Raw genomic sequence first — 23,653 nt, forward strand, 5'->3', positions numbered from 1 at the left:
ATGAAGTTTTGAAGCTTGCTGTCAATACAACAAAATAGCATGCATATCAAGTCACATATATATCAACATATGTGTAACTCCATCTATTGAAAAAAAATCTGCATTAGTAACTGGTACACCCAGTATAGTCAAACACTGCTGCAGTTAAATATTTTACCCTTCGTTCTCCCTGTGTGATCTACAATAATAATCTGGTTTGTGTTGATATTTACTGCTGTGTTGCTGACAGTTACTTGGAAGAGAAGTTGGGGTGCTTCACTGGGCTGGAAAAAGTTTAGGTAAATCAGAAAGCAGGTCTAATTAATCAAGTTTATTCTATATATATAAAAGGCTAAGTTGACTTGCGCATGCATGATACATATAAAGCTCTCGCTGGTGCCAATTGCATGCGTGTTTCCATCTGTCATTGTCGATTGTGAATTTGGTTGACACTTCCATTATAGAGAAAGGGCGAATAGCGATATTAAAATATTTCTTCTAATTTCCTTTCAATGTACACGAATCCATGCACTGGGCCATTAGTTCTGAATAATGCTACTGTAAACATTCATATACAGGTTTTTATATGGACATGTTTTAAATTCTCTTGAGTATATATCTAGGAGTGGAATTGCTGCGTCATATGGTAACTCTATGTTGAACTCTTTGAGGAACTGCCTGTGGTAAGCTGAATAATGGCCCCCCAAATGTCTCTGTCTCCTAGAACCTGTGCATTTTACCTTATATGACAAAAGGGTCTTTGTAGATGGTAACTAAGAAAAAGATCCTGAAATGGGGAGGTTATCCAGGGTCATTTAGATGGGCCCAATGTAATCACATCAACCCTTATAACAGGAAGGATAAAGGACAAGTCAGAGCAGGTGATATGACAGAAGCAGAAGGTAGTGTGCTGCACTTTGAAAATTGAGGGAAAGGTCACAAGTCAAGGAACACAGGTGGCTCCACTAGAAGCTGAAAAAGGCAAGGATTCTCAACTCAGAGCCCCCAGGAGGCACCAGCCCTTACAACACCTTGACTTTAGTCCAGTGAAACTGATTATGAACTTCTGACCTCCAGATCTATAAGGGAATAGGTATGTGTTGTTCTGAGCCACTAAATGTGTGGTAATTTTTTACAGTAGCAACTGGAAACAAATAGGCTGCCAGACTGTTTTATCAAACAGCTGACATTCTTATAAGACTTGCTATTGTCCATTTTTGGATTATAGCCATCTACTAGTAGTGGGTGCAAAGGCCAATGTTGTTGTATTTTGATATATTTTCTAATGACTAATTATGATGAACATTTTTTGTATGAGCTTATTGGCTATTTGTATATCTTTATTGGAGAAATGTTTATTTAAACCCATTGCCCATTTTAAAAATTCAAGTAATTTGTCATTTTATTGTCAAATTGTAAGAGTTCTATATATATTGTGGGTACTAGATTGTTATCAGATATGATTTGGCAAATATTTTCTCCCATTCTATGTGTTGTCTTTTCACTTCTTGATAGCAACCTAAAAGAACAAAGTTTTAAATTTCGACAGGCGGGGATACTCACCACTATACTAACGAGTACGAGTCATAAGTTTTAAATTTTGAAACAGTCCAATATATTTACTTTTTTTCCTTTGGTTGCTTGTGCATTAAGTATTATATCTAATAATCCATTGCCTAATCTAAGATCATAAAGAGTTACCCTGTGTTTTCTTCTAAGAGTTTTATAGTCTTGCCCTGGCTGGTTTGCTCAGTGGTTAAAGTGTCGGTCCGTGGACTGAAGGGTCCCGGGTTCGATTCTGGTCAAGGGCACATACCTCAGTTGCAGGCTCTATTCGTCAGCCCCAGTCGGGATGCATGAGGGAGGCAACCAATCAATGTGTCTCTCTCTCATGATGTTTCTCTCTCTCCATCTTTCTCCTTCCTCTCCCTTCCACTCTGAAAAATCAATGGAAAAAAAAAAAAATCCTTGGGTGAGGATTAGCAACAAAAACAAACAAAAAGAATTTTATAGTTTTAGCTCTTATTTCAGGTTATTTATCTATTTTGAGTTAAATTTTGTAAATGGTGAGTAGAGGTCCAATTTTATAGTTTTGTATGTGGATGTCCAGTTAGCCCAGCATCATTCGTTGAAAAGACTATTTTCTCTCCATTAGCCCTTGTCAAACATCAGTTGACCAAAATTGTAGGGCTTATTTGTGGACTATGAATTCTCTTCCTTCAATCTGTGTTTATCTTTATCCCAGCACAACATAGACTTGATTACTGTAGCTTTGTAGTAGGTTTTGAAATTGGGAAGTGTGAGTCTTCCAAATTTATTCTTCTTTTTCAAGATTATTTTGGCTAGTTGGGATCTTTTGCATTTCCATATGAATTTGAGAATAGGTTTGTCAATTTAATAAAGGAAGCTTATATTTTAATGGAGATTGCATTAATTCTGTAGATTGATTTATGGATTATTGCCATTTTAAACAATGTTAAGTCTCCCAATTCATGAATGTTGGATGTTTTTCATTTTATTAGGTCCTCTCTAAATTAAAAAAAATTTTTTTTAAATTGATTTCAGAGCGGATGGGAAAGGGAAAGAGAGAAACATCAATGATGAGAGAGAATCATTGATCAGCTGCCTCCTGCACACGCCCTACTGAGGATTGAGCCTGCAATCTGGGCATGTGCCCTTTACTGGAATCAAACCCTAGACCCTTCAGTCCACAGGCCGATGCTCTATCCATTGAGCCAAACCGGCTAGGACAGGTCCTTTCTAAATTTATTGTTTTCAGCATATGTATTACACTTTTGCTAAATGGATTCCTAAATATTTTATTTTTTGGATGGTATTATAAATGAAAATGTTTTCTCAAATTCAATTTTGGATGGTTTATTGCTAATTGTATTTCTATACAATTGATTTTTGTATATTAATCCTGCAAACTAGCTGAACCTTATTAGCTCTCATTTTTGTGTGTGTAGATTTCCTTAGGATTTTCTATATCTAAGATCATGCCATCTGCAAATAGAGATGGTTTTCTTTCTTTCCAATCTGAATGCTTCTTATTTTTTTCTTGCCTAATTAACCTATCTAGAACTTTCTGTACTATGCTGAACAAAAGTGATAAGAATGTACATTCTTGTCTTGTTCCTGTTCTTAGGGGAAAGCTTTCAGTTTTTTACCATCAAATATGATGCTAGCTATGTGGTTTTTTTTTTTTTTTTGTAGATGCCTTTATCAGGTTAAGAAAGTCCCCTTTTATTATAAGTTTATTGAATGTTTCTTTTTATCATGGAAATGTGAATTTTGTCAAATGCTTTTCCAATATTTGTTGAGATGATTTTATTAATTTTATCCCTCTATATTGATTTTATTAATATTGTATACTAATTTTGACTTTCATATGTCGAACCACCCTTGTATTCCTGGGTTAAATGCCAATTGGTCATGATGTGTAATCCTGTTCATATGTTGATGCATTTTGTTTCCTAGAATTTGTTAAGGACTTTTGCATACATATTCACGAGGGATATTGTCTTGAAGCATCCATCTTATATAAAAATGCTGTTTGAAATTTAAACCCTGCTTGCTTAAATAATAAGGAAAATAAGACTACTCCCACTTCAGAGAGGCCATTAAACCTTCCCCGGACAAAATTATCAGTGCTGGCACCAGGCCAAGCCTTTGGTTGAGGTCTCAAGGCCCCAGCACATAGGGGCTCTTTAAGAACTTGCAAAAGGGGCCGGAAACACCCCGTATTTGGGAGACAAAGAAGGTAAAAACATATAAATAGGGAAAGTTCCTCCATGTTGGGGCCCAGAATTTGAGAGACATTTTCCTCTGGACCCGCACGTAATAAATGTAACTCCATCTCTCTAAGGGTTGCTTGGTTCTTCTCTGGTTTTCTATAACAGTCTGTCCCCCCTTTTTTTGTATTGTCTTTGTCTGGTTTGGTATCAAGGTAATACTAGACTTATAGAATGAGCTAGAAAGTTTCCTCCTACTCCTGAAACTAATATAATATTGAATGTCAATTGTAATCAGAAAAAAAATTTCCCTCCTCTTTTATTTTTGGAAGAATTTGTAAAGAATTACTGCCCGGCCCTAGCTGGTTTGGCTTAGTGGATAAAGTGTCAGCCCACGGACTGAAGGGTCCCAGGTTCGATTCAGATCAATGGGACGTACCTCAGTTGCAGGTTCAATTCCCAGCTCTGGTTGGGACGCATGCGGAAGGCAAGCAAATCGATGTGTCCCTCTCACATTGATGTTTCTCTCTCTGTCTCTTCCCCTTCCTTCCACTCTCTATAAAAAAAATTAAATATGTTTTAAAAAGAAATAAGCCATATATATATATATATATATATATATATATATATATATATATATAATTTTTTATTATATATATATAATTTTTTTAAAGGAATTGCTGCCTGGCTGGTGTGGCTCAATGGTTGAGCATTGACCCATGAACTAAGAGTTCGATTCCTGGTCAGGGCACATGGTGGGGTTGCGACTCAATCCCGAGTAGGGGCATGCAGGAGGTAGCTGATCAGTGATTCTCTCTCATCATTGATGTTTTTATTTCTCTCTCTTCCTTTCTCTGAAATCAATGAAACCATATTGGAAAAAAAGAGAACTGCTATTAATTTTTCTTTAAATGTCTGGGAAAATTTACCAGTGAAACCATTCAGGCCTTGGCTTTTCTTTTAAAAATTCAATCTCTTGTTATAGGTTTATTAATATTTTCTATTTATTTTTTGAGTCATTTTTGGTAGTTTGTGTGTTTCTAGGAATTTGTCCTTTCTTAGATTATTTAATTTGTTGGCATACTTCATCTAGTCTCTAATCCTTTTTGTTTCTGTAAGCTTAGTAGTAATGCCCCCACTTTCATTCCTATTTTAATACCTTTAGTCTTCTCTTTTTCTGTGTTAGCCTAGGTAAATATTCGTCATTTTTGTTGATCGTTGGAACTAATTTTTGGTTTCATTGATTTCCCCCTCTATTTTTCCATTCTCTGTTTCGTTTATTTCTACTCTAGAATTTAATATTTCCTTTCTTCTCCTTGTTTTGGGTTTACTTTGCTCTTATTTTTCTAGTTTTTTTTAAGGTATAATGTTAGATTATGACTTTGAGATATTTCTACTTTTCTAATATATGCATTTATGGCTTTATGTTTCCCTCTAAGCTCTGCTTAAGCTTCATCTCATGTTTTGGTATGCTGTGTTTTTGTTTCATTCATCTCTAAGTATTTTCTAATTTCCCTTATGATTTCTTCTTTGAACCATTAGTTATTTAGGAGTGTGTTATTTAATTTCTACAAATTTGTGAATTTCCAAAATTTTCTTCTCTTATTAGTTTCTAATTTTATTCCATTGTGTTTGAAAAACATACTTTGCATGCATATGCCTCTATTCCTCCACTACTGTCAATCTTCATTTGTGTTAAATGGGTATTTTCTAGTTTAGTATTTTAATTTCCTTGTTTCTTTTACTATATACTTTTTTAAAAAAAGACATCAACTTCTGCAGGGGAGGGCAGTTAGTGGTGACCGGGCCGGCAGAGGAGGGAAGTTGGGGGCAAACAGGCTGGCAGGGGAGCAGTTAGGCATCAATCAGGCTGGCAGTGGAGTGGTTAGGGGGTGATCAGGCTGGCAGGCAGAAGTGGTTAGGGGCAATCAGAAAGGCAGGCAGGCGAGCAGTTGGGAGCCAGCAGTCCTGGATTGTGAGAGGGATGTCCAACTGCCCGTTTAGGCCCGATTCCACTGGGATCGGGCCTAAACAGGCAGTCGGACATCCCTGGAGGGGTCCCAGATTGGAGAGGGTACAGGCTGGGCTGAGGGACACCCCCCCCTCCATGCACGAATTTTGTGCACCGGGCCTCTAGTTATAAATAACTAGAGGCCCGGTGCACAAATTCATGCACAGGTAGGGTCTGGCCGGCCTGCCCCAAGGGCCGGGAGGTTGGATGGGGGTGGGAGGGCCTTAGCAAGGAAACAGAAACCACCAGGAGGGTCTGCAAACAGGCCCTGAGCTCCCTCTGGCCAGGCGGACTCAGAGTGTCTCTGTGTGTACATTAGACACAGCCCGGCACTCGCCTTTGTCTGTTGGTCAAATCCAATTGCATTGAAAAACTTGTTCCCCTTCTTCTCTTTGGGCCCTTACAACAAATACAGGCCAATTGGAAGACGTGGGCTCCAGCGACAGAGCCAGGCCCCACAATCACCCAGAATTTAGGCCCAAGACAACTGGGAAGCAATCTCCACAGAACAGAACACACTGTTTTAGAGTCTTTATTCTCCCCTAAAATGTGCCCAGCTGCTCCTCTTTAGCCGGGATAGTCTGAACTAAGGAACCAAAGACCAAGTTTCCTTTGAGGTGGGATCCACCAGAGCCGGCTGGTGGCAAGGCCCACACAGGCGCTGCCTTCCTCCCAAGCTTGGTGTGCTCTGAGACGGTCCGTTTCTGGTGGTGCTGGGCCCTGGGCTGCTGGTCGGGTGGGTGGCAGGTCCACAGGGTTTCTCTCTGCCGTCCTCCTGGCCTCCCTAGCAGTACCCTCTGGCCCGGTGCGCCAGGAGGCTGTTGCTAGAGCCGGGACTCGGAGAGCGAAGGAGCTGGCCTGCCCCGAGAGGGACCTGCAGGTGGCCAGGCTGCGCCCCCGACCCCGCTTCTCAGTCTCGCTCAGGTGGATCAGGCCAAAGCCTGCTGCTGCCCAAGACTGGCCATGTGGGGAGGGTTGCAGCAGGGAGAGGGGCACCCTGACCTGTCAGCCTTGGTGACGATCATCTCGGTGCCCAGCTGATTAAATTCATCCCACAGAGCCTTCATTTCAAGCTGCACACTCACGCTGGCCACCTTCACGTTCTTTTTTACCGGCGCCTTGGCGGCGGCTGCGCAACTGACCCTGGGGCCCTCGGGCTCGGCAGTGGCGCTGGTGGTGGCCCCTGCGTCCAGCGCTTCGTAGCCACCGGTCATTCCGGTTGTTCTGCCATAAGGGTCGCTGGGCTTTTATTATATAGACTAGCGGCCCATTGCAGGAATATTCCTGCAAGAATAGGGCTTCCTGCAGCCTGAGTGAAGCTCCCACCCATCTCCGCTGCCTCGCTCCTTCCTGTCTCCGCTGCCTCGCTCCCTCCCTCCCGTCTCTGCTGCCTCGCTCACTCCCTTCTCCCCTGCCTGCTTCCCTCTTTTCTCCGCCACCCTGCTTGCTTCTCTGCAGCTTTGCTCCCTTCTGCAGTGCTTGGCTTCCTTCTCCACTGTCTTCAGTCTTCGCTCTGAGCCTGGATATGCAAGTTAACCGCCATCTTGGTTGGGTTAATTTGCATATCGCTCTTGATTGGCTGGTGGGAATGGCTTGTGGGTGTAGCAGAGTGATGGTTAATTTGCATATTACTCTTTTATTAGATGGGATGCTGCAGTGAACATAGGGATGCATACATCTTCAAATTAGTGTTTTAGATTTCTTTAGCTACATACCCACAAGTGCAATTGTTGGGTCACAAGGTAGTTCTATTTTTAACTTTTTAAGGAACTGCCATACTGTTTCCTCTAGTGGCTGTACTATTTTACAATCCCATCAACAATGCATAAGGTTTCCCTTTTCCTTCACATCCTTGCCAATACTTGTTTGTTGATTTATTGATAATGCCATTCTGACAGGTATGAGGTGATATTTCATTGTGGTTTTAGTATGCATTTCTTTGAAGATTAGTGATATTGAGCATCTTTTCATATGTCTATTGGCCTTCTGTATGTCCTCTTTGGAGAAGTGTCTATTCAGGTCCTATGTGCATTTAAAAAAAAAAATGGATTGTTGTGGTTTTTTTTTTTTGGTGTTGTATGAGTTCTTTATAAACTTTGGATATTAACCCTTTATAAGATGTATCATTGGCGAATATGTTCTCCCATTCAGTGGGTTGTCTTTTCACTTTGTTGATGGTTTCCTTTGCTGTACAAAAACTTTTAGTTTGATATAGTTCCATTTGTTTATTTTTTTTCTTTGGTTTCCCTTGCCTGAAGAGACATATCCATAAAAACTATTGCTAAGAGTAAAGTCAAAGTGTTTACTGCCTATATTTTTTTTCTAGGAGTTTTATATTTTCAGGTCTTATATTTAAGTCTTTAATCCAGTTTGAGTTTATTTTTGTATATGGTATAAAAAAGTGGTCTAGTTTCATTTTTTTTTGCATGTATGTGTCCAATTTTCCCAAAACCACTTATCAAAGAGACTGTTTTTACCCCATTGTATATTCTTTGTCATAGGTTAGTTGACTATAATAGTGTGGGTTTATTTTTGGGCTTTCTATTCTGTTCCATTAATTTGTTTTTATGCTGGTACCATGCTGCTTTGATTGCTATAGCCTTGTAGTATAGTTTGATATCAGGTAGTGGATACCTCCAGCTTTGCCCTTTTTTCTCAAGAATGATTGGCTATTTGGGGTCATTTGTGGTTCCATATAAATTTTAGGGCTTTTTGTGAAAAATGCCATTAGTATTTTGATAGGGATTGCATTAAATCTATAGATTGTTTTAGGTAGAATGGACATTTTAGTGATGTTAAGTCTTCCAATCCAGGGGCATGGTATATTTTTCATTTATTTGTATCAACTTCAGTTTCTTTCTTAAATGTCTTATAGTTTTCTGAATATAGTACGTTTACCTCTTTGATTAAATTTATTCCTTGGTAACTTATTATTTTTTGATGCAATTTTATCTTTTTTTGGTTGTTAATTTTTTTTTTTTAATCCTCATCTGAGGATATTTTTATCCCATTGAGTTTTCAGAGAGTGTGGAAGAGAGGGAAAGACAGAAACATTGATGTGAGAGAAACACATTGATTGGTTGCCTCCTGCAAGAGCCCCAACCAGGGCCCGGGCCGAGGAGGACCTTGCAACCAAAGTAGGTGCTCTTTTTTAATTAATTAATTAATTAATTTTTATATTTTGTTTAAATTTCTTTATTGATTAAGGTATCACATATTTGTCCTCATCCCCCCTTCCCATCCCACACCCCTCCCCACGCTTGCCCTCACCCCCCTGTTGTCCTTAACCACTGGTTAGGCTCATATGCATGCATACAAGTCCTTTGGTTGATCTCTCCCCTTTATCCCCACCCTCCTCTACCCTCCCTCTAAGGCCCAGCAGTCTGATCCATGCCTCCTTGTTTCTGGGTCTGTTCTTGTTCATCAGTCTATGTTGTTTATCATTTCCCCTAGATGAGTGAGATCATGTGCTACTAGAAATACACTTATAAGAACCAAAAATGAGACAAGCAATAATGGTTATGCTGAAAGGCAAATGAATAAGTCTGTAGTGAGTTTCTTTCTGGGCCAACAGTTCTTTTGAGACCCAATTTCAATGTCAAACAGTTCCTTATGTGTACATGTCAGCAATGATATTTCAGTTCTGGATGGTGGACAAATGGTGGTAATGCAGTTCCGACCCTCTCTGGTTTGGTCCTGGGCAACCTGCAGTGACGCACAGCTGCTAACTGCTAGTATGGCAAGGCGACGTAAGCGTCTTCTATCTCTAGACTGCTTCTCTTCTGTCTTCATGGCTGGAGTAGTCCTGTCGATTCCTCTCTGTTGCCGGAATCCACATGGTCTTGGAATTGTTTTCTGAAAATATACAAACATATTCTCGACCAAAAGTTAATAAAGGGATATTTTCTATAAAATTGACTTGGGATCCTTTTTCATTTTTTGCCCAAATGATTTTCCTCTGGCTTGTTTTGACACCTTGTGTGTTTTTCATGATGTCTTGCTTTTAGCCTTACAATTAATTTTCTAAAGTACAAATTTTCTAGATGTAATTTACTTACAGGGTATTTTTCCTTACATGATATTCTTCTACTATTCCCCCCTTTTTTGATTTAAATATTAGGAGGCTTTTGAAAATTTTATAATGTAGTCTTGATAGCTTTTAAATTTTAATTTTTAGCACTATAATATTACTGCTTTAGGTTCATTACATGTTATGCAATTTTATCATGAGATGAACTACCAATAAAAATTTAGTTAACACTTTAGGAACTGCTTTTTGTCCAGTACAATTAATTTTTCTAGAATATTCGCTTGTTTCAATTAGCCAATTTAAATTAGCCTGAAAACTTGACTACTATATTACTCTAACAACAATATTATTTTACCCTGTAAATATTAGTGGAAAGGATTATTTGCCTTCTTGAGTAGGCCCTGAGCATTCCTGGTGGTAGGCTGGATTTAGATATCATAAACCCACTTCCCCACACCATGGGTACAAGACAACTCAAACAATTCTTGTTGTAGTGAGAGGGCAGCTGCTGTCGGCCAAGTCTCTGTCGGTCACCTGGGTCCTGATCTGAGCTGGGCATGGGAAGCACGAAGCAGCCATGGGGGCAGGAGACCTCCCTCAGAAGGGGCTAGGGTTCAGGCCCCTGCAATGTTGGGGGGGGGGGCGGTGAGGGTCTGTGCCCCACCTCTGTTGATCCCCAAATTCTCTCCTGATGGCCGCTCTGCGACTGTGCCTGTCTTAGGTTGTTCCTTCCTTGAGGAATCTTACCCGTCTCTGGCTAACCAGCCATCCTCCGGGGCCAAGCAGGGTGACGTGAGGTTCAGTTTTGTCTCCTTGGTAGCCTATGCCCCCGTGGCCTCCATGCCCAGCACCTGCCTTGGGATCCCCTCGCCTGTTGGCGGGGCCCCAGCACTGATCATATATTTTGGGGAACCCAGGTTTCTTCTCCAGGGAGGGTCCAGATCGCCCCACTGGGCGACAGACAGATCCATGGTACCAGTCATCACGAGGCTTCAACCTCAACATGAACAGAAAGCTTAGGCAACAGCTGTAAGCAATTGGATTGTGAGAAGAGGGTCCCTCTTGGCCAAAAGGGCAAGAGGGACCAATGAATGCTCAGGTGCCTTCCCAGGAGGCCCTTTACACAATAGAAGAGATTAAATCCTTACATGTCCTTTTGAAATTGCTGCCAGACATTCAAAGAATTAGTTTGTAAGTTTGCTTGGGATAATTGTATATTATGCTGTTGTAATTCTAAAATATCAAGAGATGTGTTACCTTTGTCTCAAAGCACCAAAAAGATGATTTTTTTTATTGATCCCCAAGGGTGGGAGGTACTATTATAAGTAATGGGGGTAATCCAAATTTGGGAAAAATTTTAACGATATTGTAGAATAATATCATGTAAGGATATTCTTTGCTCTAGGCCATGGCAATTCCCTTTCAAACTGGCTGTCCATTCCTTTTTGTATAGACAAGGTCTTAGTTACATTTTCTGCCCCTCTCCCGGGGGCAAGTAGTGATAGTAGTGACACCCTTTCTTTGGTGTCCCAAAGTAGGTGCTCTTGACCAGAATCAAACCTGGGACCCTTCAGTCTGCAGGCAGACACTAACCACTGAACCAAACCAGCTAGGGCTTTGATGCAATTTTAAATGGGATTTAAAAAAATTTCTCTTACTGATGTATAAAAATGCAACCAATTTCTTAATATTAATTTTGTATCTTGCTTTGCTGAATTCATTGATTAATTTTAATAATTTTTGGTGGAATCTTGCTTACATTTATTCCTATGTGTGTGTATGTGTGTGTGTGTGTGTGTGTGTGTGTGTGTGTGTGTGTGTATATATATTTTTTTTTAATATATTGATTTTTTACAGAGAAGAAGGGAGAGGGAGAGAGAGTTAGAAACATCGATGAGAGAGAAACATCTATCAGCTGCCTCCTGCACACCCCCTACTGGGGATGTGCCTGCAACCAAGGTACATGCCCTTGACCGGAATCGAACCTGGGACCCTTGAGTCTGCAGGCCAATGCTCTATCCACTGAGGCAAACCAGTTAGGGCTCCTACGTATATTTTTTGATGTAACTGTAAATGGGATTGTTTTCTTAATTTTTTTTTTTACACACACATCAGTTTATTGGAGACTTAATCACATACAAGTTTATTGTGTTTATGTACATCATTTAACTTAATCCCCACAATAGCTCTGAGAGAAGAGTGTTATACCCATCTCATAAATAGGAAGCGGAGGGTTAAAGATTTGTACTCAGAGATATCTGAGAGTGAATTTAATGCTTGTTTTAAAATTTTTTATTTTTAATTATAGTTTATATTCAGTATTTTGTAGTAGTTTCAGGTGTATAGCATAGTGGTTAGACAGTCAGATACTTTGCAAAGTGACCCCCCCCCCCCAATATTTCAAATACCAACATGGTACCCTACATAATATTACAATATTATTGACTATATTCCCTTTGCTGCACTTTATATCCTGTGACTATTTTGTAATTACCAATTTGTACTTTTTAATTTCTTTATCTTTTCCACCCAGTTCCCTGAACCTCTAACTCCCAACCCTCTGGTAAACATCAATCTGTTCTCTGTGTCTTATTTTTTATTTTTATCCTCACCCAAGGATATTTTTCCATTGATTGTTAGAGAGAGTGGAAGAGAGAGGGAAAGACAGAAAGAAATACTGATGTGAGAGAAACACATTGATTGGTTGCCTCCTGCATGAGCTCCGACCAGGGCCCAGGCCAGAGAGGACCCTGCAACCGAGGTTATGTGCCCTTGACTGGAATCGAACCCGGGACCCTTCAGTCCACAGGCAGACAAACTGACTAGCACAATTTTTAAAAAAAATTTTGTTGATTTGAGAAGGATAGGTATTAATTCTCTTTGCTTTGTAAAACCCACCTATGAAGCCATCTAGCCCAGTAGTTTTGTTTGTTGGGAGTTGTTACTAATTTGATTTTTGTTACCAGTTATTGGTCTGTTTAGACTTTTTGTTTATATCTGATTCAGTCTTGGGAGATTATGCATTTCTAGGAATCTATGCATTTCTTACAGGTTGTCCAATTTGTTGGCATGTAATTTTTCATAGTATTTCCTGGCGAGTCTTAGTACTTTTTTGGTGTTGGTTGATACTTCTCTTTCATTTCTGATTTTATTTAGTTGGGTCTTCTGTTTTTCTTGATGAGTCTGGGTCAAGGCTTTGTAAGTTTTGTTTATATTTTCAAAGAACCAGCTCTTGGTTTTATTGATTATTTTCTATTATTTTTTAAGTCTCTATTTTATTTCCACTCTTATAATTATTATTTTCTTCCTTCTACTTGCTTTGGGCTTTATTCTTTTTATTCTAGCTTCTTAGGTGTAAGGTTAGATTGTTTATTTAAGATTTTGGTTGTTTTATCATGTAGGCTTGTATTGCTCTGAATTTCCTTAGAATTTCTTTGGCTGTGTCCCATAGATTTTGGGTTGTGCTTCATAATTTTTTTCTTGTAATTAATTTGTATTTCCATACCATTGTAATTGGAGAAGATACTTGATATGATTTCAATCTTCTTAAATTTATTGAGATATTTTGTGACATAAGATGTGATCTGTCCTGGATAATGTTCTATGTGCACTTGAAAAGAATGTATATTTTGATTCTTTGGGGTGAAATAACAATATCAATTAATTTCATTTGGTCTAATGTGTCATTTAAAGCCACTGTTTCCTTGTTTATTTTCTGTCTGGATGATTTATCCATTGATGTCAATGGGGTGGTACAGTCTCCTACTATTATTGTCTTCCTTTCTGTCTGTCAATATTTGCTTTGCATATTTAGGTGCTTCTAAATTGGGTGTGTAGATGTTTGCAAGAGTTGTATCCTCTTGGTGAATGGGTCCCTTTACTATGAAATTCCCTTCTTTTTCTCTTGTTACAACTTTTGTTTTAAAGTCTATTTTGTCTGATATAACTATTGCTATCCCAGCTCTTATCATTTTCATGAAATATCTTTTTCCCTCCCTTTACTTTCAGATTGTGTGTGTCTTTTGATCTGAACTGAATCTCTTAGAGATAGCATATGTAGGGGTCTTGTTTTTTTAAAAAATATATATTTTATTGATTTTTTTACAGAGAGGGAGAGGAATAGAAAGTTAGAAACATCGATGAGAGAGAAACATCAATCAGCTGCCTCCTACACACCTCCCACTGGGGTTGTGCCTGCAACCAAGGTACATGCCCCGGACCAGAATCAAACCTGGGACCTCTCAGTCCGCAGGCCGACGCTCTATCCACTGAGCCAAACCGGTTAGGGGAAGGGGTCTTGTTTTCTTATCCATTCAGCCACGCTTTTGATTGGAATAATTAGTACATTTACATTTAAAGGAATAATTGATAGGTATGTAGTTATTGCCATTTTATTTTATTTTTTTCTGATTGTTTTTGTAGTTCTCTGTTCATTTCTTATTCTCTTGTTCTCTTGCGTGTTGATGTCTTTCTATAGTTTTGTGTTTTGATTCCTTTGCTTTTGTTTTTTGTATATCTTATAGATTTTTGGTTTTTGGTTATCATGTGCTTGCTTCATATATACCAATCTATGTTGATAGTAGTCAAATTTTTAAAAATATATTTTTATTGATTTCGGAGAGGAAGGGAGAGGGAGAGAGAGACAGAAAAATCAATGATGGAAAGAATCATTGCTTGGCTGCTTCCTGTATGTCCCACACTGGGGATCCCTGGAGATCAAGCCTGCAAGCCGGGCATGTATATTGACTGGGAATTGAACCGTGACCTCCTGGTTCATATGTTGATGCTCAACCAATGAGCCATGCTCGCCAGGCAATAGCAGTCAATTTTAAATTGATGGTCTCTGAAATCCAGACACATTCTAAGCTCACTACAATATTTACTCACCCCTTTCACATTTATGCTTTTGTCGTTATGTTTGACCTCTTTTGTGTGTGTGTTTTGTGTGTAACTTAAACTTATTGTTGTAATTACACACAATCTTTCTATTTTTGTCTTTTAACCTTTGTACTAACTTTATAGTTGTTTGATCCACTGCTTTTACGGTTTTCCTTAGTGAGATTTTTTCTATATATTTTTGTTCATATTTTGTTCTCCTTTTCTATTTAAAAAAGTCCCTTTAACATTTCTGGTAACACTGATTTAGTGGTAATGAAGTCCTTTAACTTTTTCTTGTCTGGAAAACTTGTTATCTCTCCTTCAATTCTAAATGATAGCCTTACTGTGTAGAGTAATTTTGATTGTAGGTTTTTTCTTTCATCACTGAATATTTTTCTGCCATTCTCTTGTTGCCTGAAAAGTTTCTGTTGAAAAATCAGCCAATAACTTTATATGAGCTCCCTTGTACATAACTAACTTCTTTCCTCTTGCTACTTTTAAGATTCTCTTTTTGTCTTTAACTTTTGACATTTAAATTATGATGTATCTTGGTGTGGGCCTCTTTGGGTTTATCTTGTTTGGGACTCTCTGTGCTTTCTGAACTTGTATATATATCTATTTCCTTTGACTGGTTAGTGAAGTTTTCAGTCATTATTTCTTCAAATATGTTTTTAATCCCTTTCTCCCTACCATTTCCTTCTGAGACCACTTTGATGCAAATGTTGGTACACTTGATGTTGCCCCAGTGGTCCCTTAATTGCATTAAAAATTTAGCATAGTCTATTTTGTCTGGCATAAATATTCCTATGCCAGCTTTTTTGTTGTTTCCATTGTTATGAAGTATTGTTTTACATCCCTTTACTTTCAGTCTGTGTATGTCTTTTGACCTGAAGTGAGTCTCTTAGAGACAGCATATGTAAGGGTCTTGTTTTGTTATTCATTCAGTCTCTGCATAACTTTTGGTTGGAGCATTTAATCCACTTGCATTTAAAATAATTGTTGATAGATAAGTATTTATTGCCATTTTATTCACATTTTTAATCTTTTTTCTTCTTTGAAAAGAAGACCCTTTAACATTTCTTGTAATACTGGTTTGGTGGTGATGAACTCCTTTAGCTTTTTTTTGTCTGGGAAGCACTTTATCTGTCCTATAATTATAAATGATAGCTTTGCTGGGTAATTTCAATTGTAGGTCCTTGCTTTTTATCATTTATATTTCTTGCTGATACATTCTGGCCTGCAAAGTTTCTGTTGAGAAATCAGCTAATAGTTATCTACAAGGGAGCTCCCATAAGACTAACTGTTCTTGAGATTTAGATATTTTTCTTGAATAAACTCTTTTTGGTTTAAATAAGACAAATTGCTGCAAGCCTTTGGTTAGTTTCTAGAGTTCTGAAAGAGTTGATTCTGACTGTTTATCAGCTTTCTTGTTGCTTTTATAGAGGACAGAATTTTTGCAGGTCTATATTATGCCATTTTTTTTGCTGTTATTTACAAGCATGTCTTTACTGCATAAAATAAAATGGTGCTGGGGATCTAAATGATGTTAGGAATTACCTCTCATGCAGGGTGTATGCATATGTGAGATCTATGAGACCACCAGATGTTCTTTCCTCCCATAATAGTATAGACCAGCATGAAGATTGGGACATGCTGTCCAAGCCAGCCTGTTCTAATCAGATAGATGGCTAGACTAGATGACTTTCATGGTTCCTTTTTGCAGAGACTCTGACCTGAATGTTTATCTTCTTGCAGATCAGTCTCATTTTGCAAGAAATAATCAATGGTACAAATGCCTCAGATCCAGACCCATGTTCCAGGCCATCCAGGAAGCCAGGCATTGCCAAACAGATTTCTTTTATTTACAGGTTCATAGCTGGAAATGAGCTCCAGTGGCCTATTTGTTTTTTTGGCAGTGGCAAAATGCCCACACAATATAAGAAAAGGCTAGTTCATTCAAAAGTGAGACTAAATGTCTCCTCTACAATGTCCTTAAGAACTTAAGATTAGCCTCATGTATTTGGGACCAATGCTCTAGTCCCTGTGTCGCCCAGAAAAGCACACGCTGAGGAGTTCGTGTTGCATGGTTGGAAGCTCCCAGATTCCTGCCTCAATATAAATACAATGCTTTCTGGTGAAAAACTCAATTGGGCCTCTCAGGATTATGACAAATTAAGTTCAGCCCAATGTTAGCAATTTCAGGTTCAGAGACGGCAGAAACAAACAGTACGATTAGACCTCCAAAGACTTCAGATATTGGGGTTAACAAACACAGGATATAAAATAAGTATATTTTACTTTTTAAAATTTATCTTTATTGTTGAAAGTATTACAAATGTCCCCTTTGCTTTTTTTGATTTTCCCATTGACCCCCCTCTACCCTGCACACACCCCTCCCAGACCTTCACCACTCTATCATCTGTGTCCATGGGCTATGCATATAAATTCACTGGTTAATCACTCCTCACCCACTTCCCAATCCCCTGCCTTCCCTCTGAAATTCATCAGTCTGTTCCATGCTTCTCTGTCTCTGGATCTGTTTTTGTTCATCAGTTTATGTTGTTCATTAAATTCCACATATGAGTGAGATCATGTGATACTTACCTTTCTCTGACTGGATTATTTCACTTAGCATGATGCTCTCCAGCTCCATCCATGCTGTTGCAAATGGTGAGAGTTTTCTTTTTTACAGCCGCATAATATTCCATTGTTTAAATATACCACAGCTTTTTAATCCCCTCATCTGCTGATGGGCAATTGGGCTGTTTCCAAATCTTGGCTATTGTAAATTGTGCTGCTGTGAACATAGGGGTGCATATATTCTTTGTAGTTGGTGTTTCTTGTTTCTTAGGATATATTCCTAGAAGTGGGATCACTGGGCCACAACAAGAACCTGTACCATACCCTTGTGAAAAACATGAAACAAATGTCCATTCTTTTCCAGCACCAAGACAGAGAGGCTCTCTCAAGGTACCTGCTGGGCCCTGTATTACCTCACCAATGGCTGCAACAAGTGCAGAAGCCAACTGGTTGACATGGAGATCCTGCCCAGGCCAGTTGAGCACTTGGAATGTGTCCCAGGTCCTGTCTGTCTCTATATGGGCCTTCAGGTTAGAGTTTGTCATTTCACTTTAGCAATTTCTGTCCTTTCCCACCCCCAGGTCTTCCACAGTCATCTCTAATCCTTTATCTGGAACAAAGCTTGTCATCTGCATTTCCCTGGTCCCTGCTACTCTGTAGCCACACATTTGAATCCATTTTGATCCAAAATTCTAGTGGGTATTAAAAAATGTACTTTTTCTCAATCTGATAACTAGAAATTATAGAATAGCACCAAATTAGAACTGCTTACAATCCCTCTAACCAGTGAACTATTCTTTTGTGGCCTTTCCTTCTAGTGGTCTATGTTGTAGACATAAACAAGTTGGCTTATACAGTGTGTGTGTATTAATGTTAAGCTCATTGTAACATTTGAGTGTCTTACTCAAATCTAAAAGAAAATTCCCTCTTATTCCCTCCCTCGTTTGTTCCCTAAGACCCCTGCAGATATAGTTGAAAAGTAAGTGAAATCAATATCAAGTACTTTCCTATGTTATGGAACATTTCACTTATATGATATACTTGTTGAAACTGTAGTTTAAAATGTGGGTGCCTTTTTTACTTCTATGCTTAATACTGCATATTATACAATCTTAGTGGTTGTTTATTCTAAAATTAGCATAGTATCCCTCAGATGTCAAGGTGGGTTTGGGGATAGTAGTTGGGGCATGGATGGTGTGAAGAGAATACAAGAAGTTGCTTATTCTGGGGGGCTGGGCCCAAAATGTGGGTCCTCTACAATGTCCTTAAGAACTTAAGATTAGCCTCATGTATTTGGGACCAATGCTCTAGTCCCTGTGTCGCCCAGAAAAGCACACGCTGAGGCTATGATTTGCTTGTAGCACTATCTCCACCTCTCACGTGAATAGCAGACATGTAACATAATAGGATAGGAACATTCTAGAACTGTTGATGGGCTGCCACTACAGTGCAGAGAAACCAAAATAAATCCACATTCAGCCCTCCTAGGACAGCTGTCTTGAGCCCAAATGTAAACCCATTCTGGGGACCTTTAGTGTTATTGAGAGGAGGTTTGTGAATATACCAACAAATGCCATCGGGATCTCATTAGCTTCAATTAAATAGACACTAAATTCAATAGACATTATTATATTATAAACTCTACAATTTATCAGTTTTCCCAATGTAAGGCTATAAAAGGGACGGCATAATTTCTTGATAAATGTATCTTTTTACTTTCTATTCCACTTGAGCCAGAACTATTGTGAGGCTGGCAATACATTTAAGCTATAATAATACCGTGGATGTGCTGAATTAATAAAAGTCATGGATGTAATAATTGTTCACAGGCTTCCAGAGAGCCATCAGCATAGCATGACTAATGTTTGGGAGGGCACAGATCTTGGTGTGTTTGTCACCTTCCACTCTGATAAACTTGCACCATTTTGTTACACTTCTAGCCTTGTTCTTCCACACCCTCTCTCCCCCCATTGTGGGGAAAATTGTCACGGGACCAGATCACCGCCACTGATGCAGGCATGCTGTTCCAGCTCCTGATATACCCAAAGTCTTCCATCCACAAGACAGCCCGGGGCCCTGGTTTGTGCAAGAAGACCCAGGGAAAATACCCCAAACTGAAAGGCTGAAGAGAGAGGCTGGCCACTGCAGCCTGGTAAGTAATGGGGCTTATTAAGGGAAACGTACATACAAAGTGTGTTTTGGGCAGCTGCAAGATGAAATTGGTTCCTGCCAAGCATCATAGAGATCCAAGGGATTGTCATGGATACTACCAGGTAGAGAAAATATCTTGACATGCTTCACCAGGTCAGGACAACAACAGCTTATTCCAGGAACTGGCACACAGGAGGAGGCCAGGGAGAGGTGCTGATTTATGTTTGTCTGATCATAACTGCTATTCATTCTGTCTCTAAGGAGGGTCTGTGAAAAGCAACCTCTGCTCTGGCCCAGGTCCAGCTTTGGGACGGAGAGCGATCATATCATAAAACAGTCTCCTTCACATCCACCCCCTTGGGACTGGCTCTTACAATCTCACTTGTCCCTCTCTGCCGCCAGGTGCTCCGAGTGGTCAGCAAGGGGCTTCAGTAGCAGGGAAGTAGCTTGCTTAGTCGCCAATTGACCATATTGGAGACACAATCTGCTTCAACAGTACAGACAGAGACAGAAAAGAGAAAAATTAAAAGAAGCAGTCCAGGTATTAGTAACATTTCCCCCCATCATGACTTCTAGGCCCAAAACCAGTGATTTAGTAGCTCACCTAGGCTTGGGGTCAGATCACTTAAAGCATTTGAGTTTTCATTATGTGCTAACAGAGAAGCAATATTAGCAGACTTATCTTACCTAATAATAGACAAACATGTAAATTGACCGTACCTCCGCTATGCCACCAGCCAATCAGGAGTGATATGCAAATTAACCCAACAAAGATGGAGGTTAGTTTGCATACTCAGCCACTGAATGACAGGGGCGGGACGCTTGTGTCATCACCATGGCGACGACACAGGCGTTCTGCCTTACCCCCGGTCTCTCAGGGCCTCTGGCAGCGTGGGAAAAAGGGGCCGGAGTGGAAAGAGGTGGCTCCGGGGCCTGAGCAGAAAGGCGGTGCCAGCAGCCAGGGAAAGGAAAGCCCATTCTAGCACGAATCTTCGTGCATCGGGCTTCTAGTATGGTATAAAAACACAACATTCAGTTTGGATGTGGCACAGGAACACTAGAAATAAATCTAAGATCAGAAAGCTAAATATTTAGTAGGGTCATAATTTTATTTGTACCATAATCTTAGATGTTAACATGGCTGCAGCCATGGAAATCTGGCCAAGGGAAGTGATTTTTTTTCTGGTGTGAGCCAGGTAGGTAAGGGGAAGTATAGGTTAGGCCAGGGCCCTTACCTTCTCTCCTCTTTTAATGTTGCATGAACTGGTCTACATATAGCATGTTTCCATGGGTCCCACCAGAGACTGAGCAGTTCTTCCCATGCAGGAGCATGAAGCACCTGACCCATCCCAGTGGGAAGTCCCTTTACAGATTCCAGTAAGTGTCTCCGTTAGGATTTGGTGCCTTGATAGTGTGTTGGCCCATGGCAAACATCGGGTCTATTGCTACATCCTTTGTTTTCTACACCTTTTCCCTGCTGGGTGCCTCTGGCTGAGTTCCCAGCCTGACATGTGGAGCAGTGCGCCCCACAGGGTCGTTATTAAATGTATTAATGTTTGGGAAAGCACGTCTGTCCACCCGGCCCAAGTAGGTTTTCCACTTCATAACTTTGCTGTTTGAGGACACCCTTTTCCATTGTACCAACCCAGTTGCCTGTGTGTTATATAGGAATGGAATCTGCATTCAGTAACTCTATTGACCAGTCACTATATTTTAAAGGCAGCACTATGATGTCCACTCTTCTGGTGTACCCAGTCTACAGGGTCAACTGACAGGTCAGTTGCTAATGCATGTATTTTTGCCAAGTCATCTGCCTCCTGGAGGTACAGACACCTTCTGGACAGGGACATGGAAAACAAGGTCTGCCTCAGACTCTTGCAAGTGAGTCCAAATACATTTCTACATCTACCGTCTCCATAAATGCTTGTTCATAATTATTCACTCCTCTGTGTCTACTGTCTAAGCCATAACCCAACTGGCAGTATACAGGATCAGTGGCCAAGGTTCAGGTATGATCACCAACCAGCCAGCTCTTAAAGCAGCCCAGGTCGTGTCAGTGGATGGTTGGGCTGAAACTGCCATCCGGGTAGCTGGGTTACCCCAGCTGAGCCGTTGGTGTACCAGGTCCCAGCTGGAAGTTTTCCTATTCTTTTTGCAGGTTGCAGCGGTTGACACAGGGATGGGAGCAGCAGTATTTGGAGGGTAGTACGCTTATGCTGTAGGAATACTCGCCATTTGGTCAGCATAGGAGTCTGAGCTGTGGCAGATGCAGGTCAGTGAACATGTTGTCAGTCCAGTTCTTTTTTTTTTTTTTTAAATATATTTTATTGATTTTTTACAGAGAGGAAGAGAGAGTTAGAAACATCGATCAGCTGCCTCCTGCACACCCCCCACTGGGGATGTGCCCGCCAGCAAGGTACATGCCCTTGACCGGAATCGAACCTGGGACCTTTCAGTCCGCAGGCCGACGCTCTATCCACTGAGCCAAACCGGTTTCGGCATCAGTCCAGTTCTTGATGGGAAGGGAAGTTCTTCTGTAACTGGCTGCTCTTTGGTAAGAGGCTCCGCCTGTGTTAGCGCTATCTATACACGGCCAGGAATTGCAGTTCTAGTGAGTGTAACTGATTTCTGCCCCCTTCCACAATAGGGAACAAAATCCAAGGGATAGTCTCTTTTTTTGCCATAATGCCCAGCCCATGCCTTCCTGGGTGACTGAAATATCTGATTCAAATGTCAACCCCACCTGGGGAATTCCAAGGGCTTTAATCTATTTGACCAGCATTTTCACAGGCAGCCTGTTTGGCTCCCCAGCCCCATATATGGCCCTTTTAAACCAGGTGATAGAATGGCTGAAGGTATTATGCTGAATGGGGTATAAATATTCACCAGTACCCCCAAATTCCCACAGAAGCCGGTACCTCTTTCGCATTTTGTGGTAATGATAGGCTTGTAGTTTGTCTGTGACCGACTCAGGGACAATGTGGGTCTTACCTGAACATATGACTCCCAAGAACGTTAGTGTGGTGCCTGGACCTTGAATTTCCTGCCCATCCTCACTGTTGTAGGTGGTTCAGCGAGGCCGCAAGGTGTTCTGCAGCAGAGGCAAATCTTCATAGGTTAACATGTCCTCAATGTAATGAGCCCACAATCAGAGGCTGGGAGGGAAAACAAGTCCCAAGCCACCATCCCTTGGCATGTGGTGGGGCTATGTAAATAGCCTTAAGGTATACCCCAAGTGGGAAACATTTTCTCAGTTTGTCACTGTGAAGGCAATAGCCTTAGCCTATTTTCTGGCAGGGGAGAGCGTCAACCCTTCCAGAAAATGTACACCGAACAGCAAGAGTGTACTGATAACCCATACTGAGTGGCAGTTGAATGAAGTCCAGCTTAAATGCCCTTTGGTACATGAAAGAATGCCAAAACTGAGAAAATGAGGTTTGCCAGGGCCCTGGAAGAAGCAAGCAGCCGTCTTGGGGTTCTCAGGCCCTGTCTATTCATTTAAGGTACAACCATTGTTTACCCATCTTAGTTTCCCTGATCCAGGAGCAGACCGCGGCCACGTTACAAGGACGTCTGGACAGCAAAAGTCTGGCAGTGAGGGGTTGTTTGTACAGAAGGAGAATAGGCTTCATTTTGTTGCTGATGCCTTTTCATGAAAGTGAACTAGAGCATTCTGAATACAAAAGGCTAACTTTTCCTATGGAAAGGATTCAGTTTTCTTAAGTAATCAAAGGCCTGATTAAGACCACATAAAACCCAGGAAGTTATTCTGATAGAATCTTTGTTTTCTAGGCAGAAAACTTTTTACAATATCTTATCAGGAGCAGACCCACAGTCCAAAAAACTTCATCCTTTTAACAGAAAGAGGAACAAACTCTAAATCTGCACCAGCTTACTTTTGATATTTAAACCATTTACAAAATTAAATCCATTTTTAATCTTAGCCAGCTTGATCACACATTAAAAATGTTCCCCAAAGTTTTCTTTTCACAAACCTTCTACAATTATTGCTAAAGGTTTCATCTAAAAACCTTTTTATTTGACACAAGTCTATATTTAATTTATTAGTTCTGAACAATTTTGGTTAGGTTATGCACAAAAACTTCATGAGATTTTTTTTTTCTGATAGCTCTATAGACAAGTCCAAATTATAGGAATACTTCAATGAAATATTAACACAGTATTAATGATTTCTAGTTGCTCTGCTAATGTTTCCTTTCTCCTTTCCACTTTTCTCTCAAAGAACAGTGAAAAAACTTTAAATATTGTGTGATATTTTTGTCTTTATAG

At 40.1% G+C, this 23,653-nt stretch overlaps 1 long non-coding RNA gene across 1 annotated transcript in view; it reads left to right on the forward strand.

Annotated features, from left to right (window-relative positions):
- LOC307108842 overlaps nucleotides 1-19,351 on the forward strand; it is an 84,352-nt gene extending 65,001 nt beyond the window's left edge. Inside the window, exons 4-5 of the long non-coding RNA XR_013814350.1 lie at nucleotides 17,577-17,742; nucleotides 19,153-19,351. This is a non-coding gene — a long non-coding RNA (uncharacterized lncRNA). The remainder of the gene's footprint in view (nucleotides 1-17,576; nucleotides 17,743-19,152) is intronic.
- Nucleotides 19,352-23,653: the final 4,302 nt, after the last annotated feature.

Source organism: Cnephaeus nilssonii (genome assembly GCF_951640355.1).
Source record: "Cnephaeus nilssonii genome assembly, chromosome: 2".
Classification (NCBI taxonomy): Eukaryota; Metazoa; Chordata; class Mammalia; order Chiroptera; family Vespertilionidae; genus Cnephaeus; species Cnephaeus nilssonii.